This window comes from Lycium barbarum, chromosome 6 (assembly GCF_019175385.1).
Source record: "Lycium barbarum isolate Lr01 chromosome 6, ASM1917538v2, whole genome shotgun sequence".
NCBI classification, from domain to species: Eukaryota; Viridiplantae; Streptophyta; class Magnoliopsida; order Solanales; family Solanaceae; genus Lycium; species Lycium barbarum.
Genome location: NC_083342.1, coordinates 13,429,882 through 13,447,884, shown reverse-complemented (window position 1 = coordinate 13,447,884; position 18,003 = coordinate 13,429,882). Strand labels below are relative to the sequence as shown.

At 41.2% G+C, this 18,003-nt stretch overlaps 1 non-coding gene across 1 annotated transcript; it reads right to left on the bottom strand.

Moving 5' to 3' along the window:
- Window positions 1–2,794: 2,794 nt before the first annotated feature.
- LOC132600953 (small nucleolar RNA R71) lies at window positions 2,795–2,901 on the bottom strand. The gene has a single exon (XR_009567407.1). It is a non-coding gene; the product is annotated as a small nucleolar RNA R71 (small nucleolar RNA).
- Window positions 2,902–18,003: the final 15,102 nt, after the last annotated feature.

Here is an 18,003-nt window from a genome sequence, read left to right as displayed (position 1 = left end):
CATCAAAATCTACCATTTCTAACTCACATAGGTCAGCTGGAACAACATGGTGATAGACTCTGATTGGACAGCCCTTATAGACACGTCGGGCTATGACTGACTCACCAACTGGAGTTGACACTTCAAAAGGTTTTTTTAGCTTTTCAGGTTCAATACCAAATTTCCTAACAACATAAGGGGTGACATAGGATAGGGTGGATCCAGGGTCCATGAGAGCATAAACATCGAAACTGAAAACTGTGAGTATACCTGTGACAACATCAGTACGGTTATCGATATCCTGGCGCCCGGTCAAAGCATACAAACAGTTTGGTCCATCGCTTGTGTTGCCAGATCTAGCTGGTACACGTCCTGCCTGAGTCTGGTTATTATGAGGAACTGATGAATTTACTGACTGAGTCCGATTACCTCCTGTGCCCTGTCTGACTGAAGGGCAATTTCGCTGAACATGGCCCGGCTGGCCACACCAATAGCAAATATTTGATCCAGAGCGGCACTCCCCAGGATGCCTCTTCCCACACTTAGCACAAATCGGATTGGTGAAGTTACTCTGAATCACACTGGCCTGAGACTGGGAGCCTGACCACCTGAAATTCTGTTGACGGTTATCTTTCTTGAACTCGGAAACTGGAGCACTTGCCATGGACGGAGTAGGTCCGGCTAACCTGTTCTTAAAGAACTTCCTGTTTTCATTACCGCTGAACTGTCCGGTAGACTTGGCCCTCTTGTTGAACTCCTTGTCTTTCTCTTTCTGCAAGGCTTCCTCCTCCTTCAGCCTTGTCTCATTTCCCTGTACGAAAGCAACCATCTTGGAGATAGTCATTCCCCCATTCTATGCGGCAATATTGGCCCCATCGTACAATATACGGGCTACCAATATGATGGGTTTAATGCCCTAGGGTTTGAACTTCATGGATATCAAGAAACGGAGCATGGGGAAGAACGTAGAGATTCCCACATGTGGATGGAAGTTCTACATACCTTAATTGCTCTAAAATTTGAATTAAAGACTTGAGCTTTGAAGAAGATTTCCAAAATCTTGAATTCTTGAACCTTGAGATGGGTTTTCTTGAAAACCCTAGTTTTAGAATGATAATTTCTTGTTTAGATTACAAGGATAGGTATTAGAATTGAGTTGGAATAATTAGAGTAGGAAGTCGTTCTAGGGCTTGAACGAATGAAAAATAATGATTTAAACTGGTATGGACGAATATATACTGTCCTGGGAAAATGCAGTTTACGTTCAGCACTGTGCTGGCCGTATTTTCAGTTTACGGGTCGTAAACTGCAATACGGGTCGTATTTTGCAATATGGACTGCACTGCGTCTCTTCAGTAAAATGGCCATAACTTTTTGCACAGATGTCCGTTTGATGCCCATAATATACCGTTGGAAAGGTATTTCAAGGCTATACAATTTTCATCAAGGAAGTTTTTCCAAATTCCAAATACGCTTTGAAATACGGGCCATAAACTGAAATACGGTCCGTATTTAACCATGCGACATCAAAATGCAAAATTCCAGAATGTTCAGAAATTTTTTGTTTCAGTTTAAGATTTGAAATACGGGCCGTATAGTGAAATACGGTCCGTATTTAACCATATGACATTCAACTGCCAAATTCCAGAATGCTCAGAAATCCTTGGTACCAGTTTACGACTTGGTTTACGGCCCGTAAACTGAAATACATCCACTGTTCATGGGCGTAAACCACTATCCCACAACTGAACAGGAAAATTCCAATTCTCACATTCTTTATCTGATTTTTCAAGTCTAAGATCGTGGTTAAAGCTTACGTTAAAGGTACGAGGTGTTACATAGTTAACCGTACTTCATATCATTTGCTTATATTTGGGAAAATCCGAGAAAGAAATAGTCTTTATTTATTGGGAAATAGTAGAGATTAGCATAGAGGTTAAGTGCATTGTTATCGCAATCCATTCGACGTATATCGAGATCAATACCCATGATCATACACAACATCTAAAGGGGACACAACCTTGGTTTCTTTTACCATAAATTACAACCCAAAGCAATTAGTTAGAAATTAGGCATAAAAATCAAACTTTTACAGAAATCATCGGATTAAGACCTTAGACCTAAACTAAGCATCCTACGACTTTAGTAACCTTTTCACATCATATTCCCTGTGGGATTCGACCCCAACCTCATTGGTTTACTATATTTGACAATGTCCGCTTTATACCATTAATAGGTGTAATTTGAGCGTATCAAATTTGGCCCCGTTGCCGGGGAATACGGTTTTGAAATTACTAAATAGTGTTTGCTTTGATTGAAGTCTTTTGCTTATTCCATCACGTCTTGTTTGTTATTCTTTGTAAACCAGGTGAACGTGAATCAGAATCAGCAAAATCAACGTGTTGGTAACCAGGTGAATCGATTGAATAATCAGGCGAATGAATCAGATGATGAGAATGTTTTCACTGATCTTGTTCCAGAGGAGGACTATGCATCTGCATTTTTTCATCCTCTAGTTGGAGCTGCTAGCGTGAAAATTGATTCCTCTCTATACCAGACATTGAAGCTTGAGGGATACTTTCAGAACTTTACCGAGAATAACCCTCAACATCATTTGCAGAATTTTGTAGATGTATGTGCTAATCACATCCAGAACAATGTTTCACAAGATGCTATTCGGCTGAGGTTATTCAAATATTCCGTGGCTGGAGATGCAAGAGCATGGTTCGAGAAGCTGCCCCGGAATTCGATTACTACATGGGTAGAGATGGTGACTGCTTTTCTCGAGAAATGGTACCCTCCTAGCAAGAAGGCTGAAATTTGTGACAAGATCTATGAATTTAAGCAGCGATCGGGGGAACAACTATATGAAGCTTGGGAGAGATTCAAGGAGTATTTGCAGAAGAGTCCGAATCATGGTTTTCCGGAGCACATAATAATGGAGAAGTTCTACCGAGGGTTAGATCCAGTGACATAATCAGTCGCTAATAATGCAGCTGATGGTTGTTTCATGAATAAATCTTACCGACGAGTGACCAACATACTTGATAGGCCGACTACTCACAATCAGGCTTGGCACTCAAACAATGCTGATGTTGTGCCTTACGGTAGTGCTATGATCCAGAATATGGTAAAACAGAATCTAGATACCCAGCAAACATTGGCTCAGCTGGCAACAAATATTTTCTTGCTAACAAAGAAGTTTGATGAGACCCAGATTAAGAAGGTGAATGTTTGCGAGGATGATGCAGGTATGCCAAAAGGAATGTACCAAACTCAAGAAGGTCTGTTTCATAATGGACCTCCCATGCAGATGGAGGATGCTAACTATGTAAATAACTCTCAAGGGGGCTATCAAAGATAGAACTACCAAGGTGGTTACCGGAATCAGAATCAATGGAGACCTCAGCAAGGTCAAGGTGCTTATAACAACTCAGGGAACTACAACAATAACTATGGTGGTGCGAACCAAGGGAGCTACAACAATAGTAACAATTTTCGGAACAAGAGTTCCAATCTTTATATACCACCGAAAGGGCAGTCAACATAGCAAGGTAGTTCAAAGGTTGAAACAATGGTTGAGAAGCTTCTGGCAAATCAGTCTAAGTCTGAGAGAACTTTATCTGGGATGACAAAGACAGTGGGTTCCCATACAGCGACTATGCAAAAGCTTGAGTCACATATGAGGGATATTTCTAGAGAGCAGCACCCTCCTAAAAAGGGAGGACTTCCGAGTGACACTATTCCGAATCCAAAAAATAGGGGAGGCGGTGTAGACTGTGTGTTTTCCATCACTACTAGGAGTGGTAAAATACTCCAAGGGGCTGATAAGAAGGTTGTTGATCTTGAGCCGATAGATGAAACGGAAGAGGTGTAGTCTGAAGCACCAACTATTGTTGATGAGAATCCTACTGATAAGAAGGTTGCTGATATTCCAAAGATTGTGAAGGAGGCTGATGACACGAGCAAGCAGACTGTGAAAGGGGCTCTCCGCCCTTTGACTCAGCTTTTCAAGTCTAAACCTCCCTTTCCTCAGATGTTGGTAAAGAATAAGGAAGATTCTAAGTTCGAGGAGTTTTATGATCAATTGAAGCAATTATCTCTGAATTTTCCCTTTTTGGAAGCTGTCAAGGAGATGCCCGATTTTGCTAAATATTTGAAGGACCTGCTAACAAAGAAGAAAACGGTGCAACATGAAACCGTGAGTTTGACTCACACTGTGAGTTCCATCATCTCACCTACTACTGTTTAGAAAAAGTGCGATCCTGGGACGTTCACCATTCCTTGTTCTATTGGCACCATGATTTTGCTCGTGCTTTGTGTAATAATGGGGAGAGTATTAATTTGATGTCTCTTTCTATATATAAACAATCAGGTTTGGGGATGCCAAGGCCAACTACTATGAGGTTGCAGATGGCTAATAGGTCTATCAAAAGGCCTGTTGGTGTGGTTGATGATGTGCTTGTGCGGGTTGATGACTTTATGTTGCCCGCTGATTTTGTGATTCTTGATTGTGCTGTTGATCGGGACATTCCTATTATTCTTGGGAGACATTTCCTTGCTACAGGGAGAGCTCTGATGGATTCGGAGAAAAATGAAATCAAGTTCCGAGTCAACGATGAAGAAGTTACTTTTCAGGCTAGCAAGGGGATGAAGTTACCAAGTGCTTGCGAGAGCATTTCGGTAATTGATTCGTTTGATGTTATTGATGAAGCGGTGGAGTTCAAGATGGAAGAAGAAAGTTTAGGTGAAGCTCTAGTCGGTATTCTTGTGAACTTTGATGCTGAAGACATGGAAGGTTATGTGGAGACAGTTAATTCACTTGTTGGGTTGGGTTCATATTCTTACCACCCAAAGAAGCTAAATCTTGATCTGGAAAATAGAACAACTCCTCCAGCAAAGCCTTCGATCATTGAGCCACCTAATTTGGAGCTTAAGCAGCTCCCATCACATCTGAAGTATGAGTTCCTTGGTCCGAACAATACATTTCCAATGATTGTTTCAACCCTACTGACCGAGAAGCAGATTCTACAACTTTTAGAGGTATTGCATTAATATAGGCGTGCTATTGGTTGGACCATAGCAGACATTCGGGGAATTCCATCTGGGATCTGTGAACATAAAATCCATTTGGAGGAGAATAGCAAACGGAGTGTAGAGCATCAAAGGAGATTGAACGAGATTATGCAAGAGGTAGTCAAGAAAGAGATCATCAAATGGTTAGATGCTCGAGTGGTTTCCCGATTGCGGACAGTAAATGGGTGAGCCCAGTTGTCACGACCCAGCCCTGTGAGCCATGACTAGTGCCCGAGCTGGACACTCGTGTACGTACCTGTTAAATATAGTCAAACTGAATCTAAGAACAATATGGAAACTTGCAAAAGAACTCCAAAGGTTCATAACGTCATTATATATATATATCCAGATAACCTGTCTCCTGAGGAGTCACAACTAATCAAAACATTATATGGTACGCAAGCCGACGAGGCTGCCACTACATATCAATACCATACGCGAGCCGACAAGGCTGCCATAACAGACGAACATATCCATAGCACATCGTACAGACACAGCTGAACAAAACTTATACACAACCCACACATATGTCTATAGACCTCTAAGAGTATCGATAGTGAAATATGACGGGACAGGGCCCCGCCGTACCCCTGGGTAAACATATATATACATCAAAAAGGATCTGTACCAAAAGTCTAGGCTCCGGAACAATGGAGCTCTCCAAGACAGCTGAGTAGAAGCCCTAAGCTGGAGGATCGCCCAATCGAGTATATGTACCTGCGGGCATGAAACGCAGCCCCCCGAAGAAAGGGGGTCAGTACGAGATATGTACTGAGTATATAAAGCATGAAATACAATAAAGAGGATCATGACTGAAATAGGGATCACAGGAGACTAGTATGACATTCAAAATACCAATACACTTGCCTTATGAAATGTAAATCATGCATATCAATATCATGTATCATAACCGGCCCATTATGGGACTCGGTGAATAAAGTCATCACATGCCATCCTTGGCGCCATAATCACATCATCATATCATCATATATATATATATATATATATATATATATATATATATATATATATATATATATATATCGTACTCGGCCCTCTAGTGAGGGACTCGGTGAACAATGCAGTGAAACTGTGCACGAAAACATACCCGGCTCAGGACTCGGTGAAAGATATATTGAGGCATGCACGAGCAGAGTAGTGAGCAACCATATGCAAACTAGACTATATTTGAGACTCAATAGAATATTCAAACGAACTATCATTTGGAAAGCAAGACAATAGTCATATCAAGTATCCTTCGAATGTCACAGTGGAACATATCAAATAGAACTTCAGAAATCATAGATACGTATCAAGACATAATAAAGTAAGTTCTGGGAATCAAGGACATTAGCCATCCTAGTGTCTCTAAGAATAGGAGCCTTTTTTTTGAAGTCGTATATACGTCGTCTATTTGTTTCATAAAGATCATGCCAAAAAAAAAGGAAGGGTTAGCTTTACATACCTTTGGCGCTTAATCTGTGACTCGATATGTATACGTTGCCCAAAATATCTCAACCTATATTAAGACGTCAAGACTATGGTTAAGCTACGAAAAGGCATAAAATGTACTTCAACGTTAGTAGCTTATTTCAAGACAATTGGGCAGCACTTCCCCTAGATCGCTCAATTTCCTCACATTTACGCCAACTATACAACAACCAAAGCACGTCTAAGTTATCGCATTAAGAACTAGTCGAAACAAGATCCGAGGATACTCCAAAACAACCCACATAATATAAGAATGCCCGATACACCTCAAATATCTAAAATATACACCCAACAAGCCACATACGCTTCGCATACGATATTTTATACGTTTCTTTCTTATCAAATTAGTGATTCACGTTAGCAACAACACAAAAACGGCCTCAACTTCCATATGCAAGAAAATTATCTTAACATTAATAATTCCTAAAGCAGCCCATCAATTATAACAACACAATACAAGCCTTAACTACACTTAGCCTTCCAATTTCACAAGAACAACAACACAACCAGAACCCGATCAATACCAACACAATACAACCATAACTTTAAATATCAAATTCCTTCATTTTCATCATATAACCCATGACAACAATAATCACAATTAATCCATCATTACTAGTTTAAACAGCCCCTATACGTCCCAAACAAAGTCTCCACATCAACATACACAATTCTTGCATCCAATTCCATATCCATCAATTCATACGAAGGCCAAATCGTTACAAAAACATGTAAGAGGGAATTAAACCTTATCTTAGGAACTTGATTTTTCTTGCAACACTTGAGGTTGATCAAGGGCTGCCATGGCCGTGAGCTTGGCAGCCATGGCTGGTCATAGTCCCTTCTTCAATTCAAGACAAGATAGCAATTTAAATGGTACAAAACAGCAGCTGGCCGTGAGCTCAAGGGGCTGCTGCCATGGTCGTGACTCTCCCTCTCTCTAGCTTAACTTTGCCTCTCTCTCTCTAAGTCAATATTTGGTTGAAGAAGACAATGTGATGAATGACTAATCTTAGTCATCAAAATGCTATTTATAGGTAGCTTAACATATTGACACATACCCCCTCCCCTTGGCATGTCCTCATTCATGCTATTTTTTTTTAATTAATAAATCTGGTGGGGCCCACTCAAGGTATAATTAACTTAATTAATCATTAATCCCCTCTTAATAATCTAATCATGGTTAGTTAATCCCTAATCTCCACTAATATTTCCACATTAATTGGAATTTACAAGCAAATCGTGTACTTATTAAAATCGGGATTAAAGTCCATGAATTCATGTCGATAAGCTTACGAATAATCCAACGTACAAAAATACGGGGTATAACACCAGTCTAATGTGTTCCTAAGAAGGGCGGCATCACAGTTGTGTCAAATGCAAAGAATGAGCTGATTCCGACGAGAACTGTAACTGAATGGAGAGTTTGCATGGATATCGCAAGCTCAACAGTGACACATGCAAGGATCATTTCCCTATGCCTTTTATTGATCAAATGCTTGATCGGCTAGCAGGGCGTTCTTATTATTGTTTCCTTGATGGTTATTCGGGCTACAATCAGATCAATATTGTGTTGGAGGATCAAGAAAAGACGACGTTTACTTGTCCTTATGGGACGTTTTCATTCAGCCGGATGCCCTTTGGGTTGTGTAATGCTCCAGCCACTTTTCAGAGGTGCATGATGTCTATCTTTTCTGACATGGTAGAGGACTACTTGGAAGTGTTCATAGATGACTTCTCAGTGGTGGCTGATTCGTTTGATGATTGTCTTGGCCATCTGGGTCAAGTGCTGAAAAGATGTAAGGAGATGAATCTCGTGCAAAATTGGGAGAAGTTCCACTTTATGGTGAAGGAAGGGATCGTCCTCGGTCACAAAATCTCTGAAAAGGGAATTGAGGTCGATCAAGCGAAAATAGATGTGATTGCAAAACTTCCTCCACCTATCTTAGTCAAAGGTGTCTAAAGTTTCTTGGGATATGCTGGATTCTACAGGCATTTCATCAAATATTTCTCCAAGATTACTAACCCGATATGCAATCTTCTTAAAAATGAGGCTATGTTTGTATTTGATGACAAGTGTCGGAAGGCGTTTGATGAGTTAAAGGAGCGCCTCACTACTGCTCATATTATTGTTGCTTCTAATTGGTCCTTGCCCTTTGAATTGATGTGTGATGCCAGTGGTTTCGCGATAGGTGCTGTGCTTGGCCAGAGGCATAATAAAATTATGCACCCGATCTATTATGCAAGCAGAACACTAAATGCTTCCCAGATGAATTACACAGTGACGGAGTAAGAGCTGCATGCCATAGTTTTTGCTTTTGAGAAGTTTCGGGCCTATTTGTTGGGGTCCAAAGTCGTGGTATACACTGATCATGCGGCATTGAGATACCTTATGGCATAGAAGGAAGCAAAGCCACAACTGATCTGATGGGTGCTATTGCTACAAGAGTTTAATTTTGAGGTGAAGGACCGCAAGGGCACTGAAAATCAGGTTGTTGACCATCTCTCTTGGCTTGAAGAAGCTGGGAGACCTTCTGATGAGCTCGATATAGATGATGCCTTTCCAGATGAGAGGGTGTTGGTTGTGTCAATGGAGGTAGCACCGTGGTATGCTGACATTTCCAATTATTTGGTAACGGGCATAGTTCCAGAAGAGATCAAAGCTTACCAAAATAAAAAGTTTCTGCGGGATTCTCTGTCACACCCCGTATCTTCAAAAAGCACTTATCAAATTTGAAACATAAGTACGTTGAGTTAGGGTTAAGTAAAACCACTTTGGAATATAAGGAGCAAGCATTATTAAGTATATTTAATGAGTGAAGAATGTATATAAGGTATACCGGAAGGTTTTATAAGGAAATGAGTGGAAGAAATGAAGTAGCACGACTTCGGAGAAAGGATGGGTAATGTTTTGTGTGAAAATTTTGGTCCAACTTGGGGGACGCCTATCTCTTAGCATATGAAGTGTTTTAAGGTGAAACAAAAGCCTAAAATGAAGTTCGTCGAGTCTAGTTTCCAACGCAACAAATCTCTTGTCGATATGACATAGGTGTAGAGAATTATGGATGTTACAAGTTCAGCTGACAGAGCAGAAACGCGTGCTACAGTAATGCCACAGTAACTGATCTGCTACAGCGCTGCTACAGTAAAATGCTACAGTGAACCCGACCCCGATTTGACCCGAATTTGACCCTTATAAAAAGGGTAAGACCCTATTTTTTCACCAGATTTTAGCCCAGAAATTTCTAGAAATTGAAGAGAGAGAGAGGGGGGGAAACAAAGAGTAAGCAATTTTCAAGTGACGGAGTATTAATCGAAGCACAGATAAACGCATAGATGTGATTCTAGTATGGTTTTGTGGTGGATTCAAGGTAGATATTGAAGATATCTCTGTTTTAACAAGAATAAGGTATGAATCTCCTATTATTAATGTTAATTTTGGTTTATTTACGGAGATAAAGTCGTTAAATAATTGTATAGCGAGTTGGTTGGTTGTGGAAATTGGAAAACATCGTGTGGGATGTTTTATGGTACATATTGGTGTTGGAAATGATGTGATTGTCATTGTTGTTGTTGGTTGATGAATTATAATTTCGGACTAGGCATATAAACAGTGGAGATGCTGCCGAAATTTTAGCAGATTCTAGAAAGAGTTAGTTTGAGGGCTTAAGACAGGCCTATGAAGATGAGTCTAACAATGGTATAAATTTTCTTGAATATAGATTTACGAGCCTGGGAGGCCAAGCGTTGAATAGTTAGAGTTAAGGCGACCAAAAAGGTATGTTACAGCTCGTCCCTTTCTTTCAAAGGCATGATTCCGATGTTATGGCTTCATAAATGTTTCCATATCTTGCTCGTTTCAAAAGTTAGATGTTTATGACTCCAAGGCATAATTCCTTTCCTAATAATTCATAGTTGTTTTCCAAAATGTTCGTATTTTCTAAATCAGAGATTTATGGCTCTGTGAGCTCTTATGATAATAACGATGAACCTGTTTTCACAATCATAATTATGATGTCAGAGATGAGAATATTTTCCTACTTTGATTATGATGATGATGATTTCGGGTTTAAAGGTTCCAAGTTTACGATTTCAATGACGATATAAGAATGTTGAGCTATTTCTTGATTCCTCAATTTTATTCATGGATGATGACTATTTTTAAAGATTCCAAAGTATATGAATTGACGCCTTATGAGATTTATGATCTTATTCTATGTTTTCTCTTGATGTTATTCTTCATTGATAGTCTCACCTTATAATAATTATTCCTTCAAGGTGAGACAAAGCGACCATGATTATTCCATAATATAATCGGAGGTTACCGACCTTACGTCACTCTGATAGAGACATAACTTTCCTTGGGCTCTCCTGCATGCTGCTTATATGATATATGTATATGATATATATATATGGGTAATATGGGAAAAAAGGCGAGAGCGTTATATACGCGTAACCACCTGATCAGTTGGTATAATATAACATGGTATCGTCCCGGACGCTGGATATATGGATAAATGGATCGGGCTGCATGTTCCGCAGCAATATAATATATATAAATGGATCGGGCTGCACGTTCCGCAGCAATATAGTGTATATATATATATATATATATATATATATATATATATATATATATATATGGATCTGGCTGCACGTTCCGTAGCACTAAGCATGCATGGTACCCGCCTAAAAGGCACTCAGATATACTGGTTACTCTTTTATCCCATGATATGCTCTATATTTCCATCCTGTTACTTTTCATGCTTTGTATCCTTTGCTACGTTATTATTCATGTCTTACATACTCGGTACATTATTCGTACTGATGTCCCTTCCTGTGGACGCTGCGTTCATGCCCGCAGGATTAGGTAGCCAGTCGGACGATCCATCGCAATAGGACCTCTCCTCAACAGTAGTCAGTACGCTCCATTGTTCCGGAGCTATAACCCTTTGGGTATGCTATTCCATTAGGTACATATATGGGTACGGCAGGGCCTTGTCCTGTCATTTCTACAGTTTGTATTCCATAGGGGTCTGTAGACAGTGATATGTAGCCATGGTATTATGCAGCCTCGTCGGCGTGTATTTTGTTGTACAGTATATATGTGTGGCGATCAAATCGGCTCACGCTGTTATTCTCAGTGTTTATGTTTATATGTATGTGTTGGTCGTGAGTCCCCGATACGGTGTCTTTTATGTTGAATGTTCGGGAGACAGTATAGCACAGTTACCGATTGTATATGGGCCCAGGACAGTCAGTGACAAGTAAATGCAAGCACAGGAGTGCTTGGCCAGTAGTGATCGGGCACTTGTTACGGACCATCGGTTTGGGTCATGACATTCTCGCCAATACTATTAGGATGAGCCTTATTTGTTCAGAACTTGCGCTGACAATAGCATTCGGCATTGTGTTCCCGAAAACGAAGTGATGGCGATTCTAAAGGCATGCCATGACTCTCCTATTGAGGGTCATCACAGTGGTAACCGGACTACTGCGATGGTTCTTGAATGTGGTTATTATTGGCCGACTATCTTTCATGATACAAATCTATTGGTGAGGTCTTGTGATAAATGTCAGAGGCAAGGGAATATAGGCAGAAGGCAAGAGATGCCTATGAATTTTGTGATGGAGGTAGAAGTGTTCGATGTCTGGGGGATTGACTTTATGGGACCCTTTGTGAGTTCAGGTGGCATGAAATATATCTTAGTTGTTGTGGACTACGTGTCGAAATGGGTAGAAGCGGTGGATTTACCAAACAACGAGGCTAAGAGTGTTATGGGGTTCCTCAAGAAGAACATATTTACTCGTTTTGGTACCCCAATGGCTATTATCAGTGATGGTGGTTCCCACTTTTGCAATAGAGCTTTCGCGGGATTGATGGAGAAATATGGCGTAAAACATAGGGTGGAAACGCCTTATCATCCTCAGACAAGTGGGCAAGTTGAAGTATCCAATCGGGAGATCAAGAGTATTATAGCTAAAACGGTGAATGCAAATAGGACTGATTGGGCCCGCAAGCTCGATGATGCTCTATGGGTATACCAGACTGCCTTCAAGACACCGATTGGGACTTCACCCTTCAAGCTTGTGTTCGGAAAAGCTTGTCACTTGCCGGTTGAACTTGAACACAAAGCTATGTAGGCTTTGAAGAAGTTGAATATGGATTGGGAAAAGGCGACCAAGCTCAGGTTGTTTCAACTCAATGAGTTGGATGAGTTTCGGTACTAGGAATATGAGAGCGCAACATTGTATAAAGAGAGGATGAAGCAATATCATGACAAGAAAATCCTAAAGTGATAATTCTACAAGGGTGATCCTGTCTTGCTATTTAACGCTCGGTTGAAGTTGCTACCGGGAAAACTAAAGTCAAGGTGGTTTGGGCCGTTTGAGGTAGTAGGTGTTTCACCCTGTGAGGCGATTGAGTTGAAGTCCGGAGATGGAACTCGGACATTTAAGGTAAATAGGTAGAGGGTGAAGCACTATCACGGGATGTTTTCGGGAGATAGAATTGTTGACCGATACCGGTTGAAGCACCTTGGAACGAACACTGACCCGATGTTCGCTGATAAGGAGTGAATGGGTACCACCATCGTGCCGCGACGCTAACTCAAGCGCTTCTTGGGAGGCAACCCAAGTGTAATGGTTATTTTTTTTTTTTGTCAAAACATATAGGGTAATGTTTGTTTTGGTGCAGGATATGAACAAATTGGAGGAAAAAGTCAAAAAAAAAAACGCCGATGGAAATTCTGTGCCAAATTTTACGGTCCATCAAAATTTATGCGGACCGTAAAAGAAAGCGCGAATTAAGTTAGCAAATAGGACTCACTGTTACTGTTATACGTTACATTATACGGACCGTCAACAATTTGACGGACCGTAAAATGGAACGTCTAATGGTCCAAGAGAAACCGACTCACTGTGACGCATCTACGCCAACATTTGACGACCGTAAAAATTTGTACAGTCTGTCAAACGAAGCGTAAAAGTGTCATAGTTTGAAGGTTGCCAGTTCAATATCCCAGGTAAGTACCCAGACCGTAGAAAGGTCCGTAGAACTTTCTACGGCCCGTAAGAATATTTAACGGTAGGTATTTTAATCTTTTTTTCCATAGTATAATTAATAAAAGGTGGCTGGGTTTAAAACTTGAGAAATCGTTTCAAACTTAACCTCTCTAACATAAATCTGTCACCTTCCCTTTCCCACTCAAACATATATCCCTAAAAATCCTCCCATCCATCCCCTAGAATCACGCCCCACTAACCCTCACTACTCCCTTCAATGTATAACTCTCTCCTTCCCTTACCCAAAATCCCCAACCGTCTCAAATAGCTTTAAGAAAAAAAAGTAGAAAAGCGAGAACAAGATCCCTGTGTCAAGAAGTTTTTATTGTTTGTGCTTAACTCTCCACTCCAACAAGAAAGTCAGATATGTGATTTTGTATTCCCAAGATTTTCTTATTCAATTTTCTAAAGTATGGGTTGATTATATATTTCCCATGATCTCTCAATGGGATTTGTATTCCATAATTGATAATCTACGTTGGGGGTGAGGTTTATGCAAAAGGCTAGATATTGATGAACTCATAATGATGGTATGATGGGTTGGAGGGCATTCCAATGGTTGTGTACAAGTTTGTGGATTCAAACATTGTTATTCCCGCCAAACTTTCAATGAAATGCCTCAATCATAAAAATTGACAAAAAAAGGGTGAAGTCTGAGTAACCCTGGCTTTATATGAGTTCTAAAAGTGTGTGTGATGTATAAACATGTGTTTTGAATTGAAGAGTCAAGTGTAACACTGAAAGATAAGAACTAAGTCGGGGAATTTTGACGACAAGGTCGACGGACCATAAAATTTTTGACGGTCCATCAAAAGTGTCGTCAAAAGTCCTCAATAGACATGATGTATTGGTACAATTTGACGGTAGGTTTGACGCACCGCAGAAAATTATGCGGAGCATCAAACTTCATCGTCAAATAGTTCAACACAAACTAGTTCACTGTAACCATTTGACGGTAGGTTTGACGGACCGCAGAAAATTCTGCGGAGCATCAAACTTCATCGTCAAATAGTTGGTTGTAAAAGTGTCGACAGTTATCTTTTGACGGCCAATTGTGCAACCCGTAAATATTTATACAGCCCGTCAAAACATTTGACGCTTTATTTTTGTGCAGAAAATACATTGCATTTAAAACATAATTTGAAGGTGATATTGACATGCTTTCCACAGGTATGCCTCCCAAGGTTCGAGGAGGTGCTCCAACTACTTCAAGAGGTAGAGGTAGGGACAGAGCGCAAGGTCGTAAGGGGCTCCGTGATGAGCCTGAACAAGGGGCCACTGGCGCAGGGGATGACGAGCCACTGGCAGCTAGCAAGAGTCACCTGAGCTAGGGGTGCTACTCAAGTACAAGTGTCCTCCCAGTCTGAAGAGAGGAGCACTTCTACATCCTCTAGTAGCTCGGAAGATGAAGTGGAAGCTTCCAGGCTACGGGAAATCCGGATGAAAGAAAGATCCGAGCACAGCGTCAGATTTTCTATGTCAGGCTCCAAAGAAATATATGATCAGGGGCTTGAAGAGAAAGAGGGGGTGGTCCGAAGAAAAGCATCCATGAGGAGAAAAAAATCAGCCTAGACAGACTGGAGGTTTTTCCACGAATTCTTGCTACCATTGACCACCATAAGTGGAACTTTATTAGCCACTCTCCAGGTGAATACATCTCGTCTCTAGTGCGGGAATTCTATGCTAATTATGCTGCGGAGGTAAAAAATGCCTACAAGTCGGTTCAGCTTAAAAAAAAGAAACCACCCCCGTTGGAAGAAGTGATAGTCCGAGGCCGGAGAATCAATATTTCTAGCGAGACAATCAATCGTTTCTACTTTGGCCCCGACTATGTACCACTGCCAAACACAGATGAGCTTAAGTACAGGTTGGGTGGTGATCGAAAAGACAAGCTGTCTGAGTTGTCGTGGGTTGCTTCAGTTATAGCAAGGGTTCCCCTGAGTAGAGTAGAAATACCTCATTACTGGTAAAGAAAGCAGATTTGTCAGTTGAAGGAAAATTTTGGTGGAGTGTATTGATCCACAGGTTGTTCCCCACTCAGTCAGATAACACATTGCCAGTTGAGCGGGCCATACCCGTTGCTGCGATCATGTCGAGGTACAACATCAATGTGGGGGAGTTGGTGGTTCAACAAATTCATCAGAGAGCATTGACCAAGGAGTTGTCACTCGCATGTCCTTGCCTCATTACAGCGTTATGCTTACGGGAAAATCTTGATCACTATGCACACCGAGATCACCGGTTACTAGTCAAGAGTGTGTGTGATCTCTGGAAGAGCAAAGATGGGGATATTCATATGCTACCGATGTTCCCACAGAGCTAACAGCTGGGCAGCCTGCCCCAGCATCCCAGGTGAATAAGCAGGAAGCCCCCGAGACGTCGCAGGAAGGGCCGACTGACGCGGGAACAGCAGCTCAGTCCATTTCAAGCACCCCGGTTACATCTACAAGGCCCTCTACCCATGCTGCTCCGGTTGTTTACAGCATTCCGACCTCTCAGAGCAGCCAGGTGGCCTCAGTATCTACATCCTTGCCTGGAGGCGTTATGATACAGTTTAATGCTCAAAACTTCCATGATGCGTTTGTTAAAGCAGACAGGGCAGACCGCCAGGTAGCTAACGTGATGGGTCAGCTGCAAGGATATATAGATAAAAGGGTGACAGCAGCCTTGGAGCCCGCAAGGAAGAAGTGGGAGGATTCCCATATAGCCTCATCCATTCTCGGATTGATGGACTTGAGCGGCGGATTCTTGAGCTTGAGAAGGTAAGCCCCACAGTTAATTTGGGGACGATGCAAACAGAGAATTGATGCAGTTGAAGACAGATTGGCTAGCATTGAAGGTTAAAGAGGGACTTGCGTCTGCAAACCTGCCACCAGCATAGACTTTAGACTTAGCCTCTCTGTTGCCAGTTGTTAATTTGCTAGGAGATGATTCACCGCCCCAGGCTATGATCAAAAGGCCTAGGGATGGAGGAGAGGATAATGATGAGGAGGATAGGCAATTTCGAAAGGTTCAGCGACGCTCTCTTGAGGAGACCCATTTTACGGGGGGGTCATCCAGCTATGCCCCTTCTGTTGAGGTGACAGTGCCTAGGGTTATGATATCGGCAGAGGCCAGTACCACGGGTCCTGAGGAGGAACTGCGCTCTCAGAGTCCAATAGAGTCAGCTGTTGGTACCACAGTTCCAGCAGCGGAGCAGGCACCGGATACCACCACTGAGGTGATCACACCTCAAGACGTGCAGAACTCCTAGAGCATTTCAGGTAGCCCTTTCCCTTTGTTTTGCTTATATTCATGCCTTAGGGACAATGCATGCTCTTTAGTTGGGGGTGGGCTATGTGTTTCTTGTGAATGGTGTATGTATGTGTTTAGGACCCCCCCCCCCCCTCGGCTTTTCTTTGCCAGAGTTCTTTTCCTGAGGGGCGTCATTTATTTTGTTGAAACTGGCATGTTTAGGATATTGCTTAGGTTGAATAGAGTAGTTTTGACTTATTTGGTGCTACTCTGTAACCGATGGCATGTTGTTATGGTTTGTTGGAAATTTTGGACCCCTCGAAAATAAATAGGAAAATGCATACTTAGAACAATTAGTGGTTGACATGATTGATTCTCTATTTGACATTATGATTATTGGGGTATTGTGTGTGATGAATGACTACTTAGGAGATCACAAGTGTAAAAATAATTGTCCTTATGCCAATGTGTGTGTGAGTTGTTAGTCTGGTTATGTTTATGCATATATAATCTAGAACTTGCCCGGTTAGTCTTGTTTGAAATCCGAAAGTTAGTTTGATTGTGAGATGATCTTAGGTTTTCTTTGTGTAAATAGTTAATTTTCCTAAATAAGCCTTACCAAAAATTAGAAATATCCCTAGTTTCCCTTTTCGATCCTTTTGACCTTTTTCTTGGCTAGCCAATTTTGAAACCTTACCCTTTGTGCAATTAATCCATCTTCACACTCGTTCCCTCCTTGATGCTACTAGATAGATGGCGCAAAATGCCTAAGTTGGGGGTGAATTAAATGTGGAGTAGATGTTAAAAACATAAGTTGGGGGTGGTGGAGTTTTCTAGTAGAAATTCGATATGGTAGTTGCAGATAATTAAAAAAAATAAAGAAAAAAAAGAAGAAAATTGTAACACAAAAAGATTTATAAGTTTGTTAGGAATAAAATCACATCGAGGTCGAAAAACTTGAAAGAAAATAAAGGGTTTGGAAAGAAAAGAGGTGAATTAAGGTGAAGAAATGTTGTAGTATTTAAGGAGGGTGAGTCACCAATATCCAAAAAAAATATCCAACCCGTCCCTAAGCCTACATTACAAGCCAAAACAAGTCCTAATGTGATCACAACCGAACGAGCTTAGGATGAAAACATAGAAAATAAGTTCAAGCCT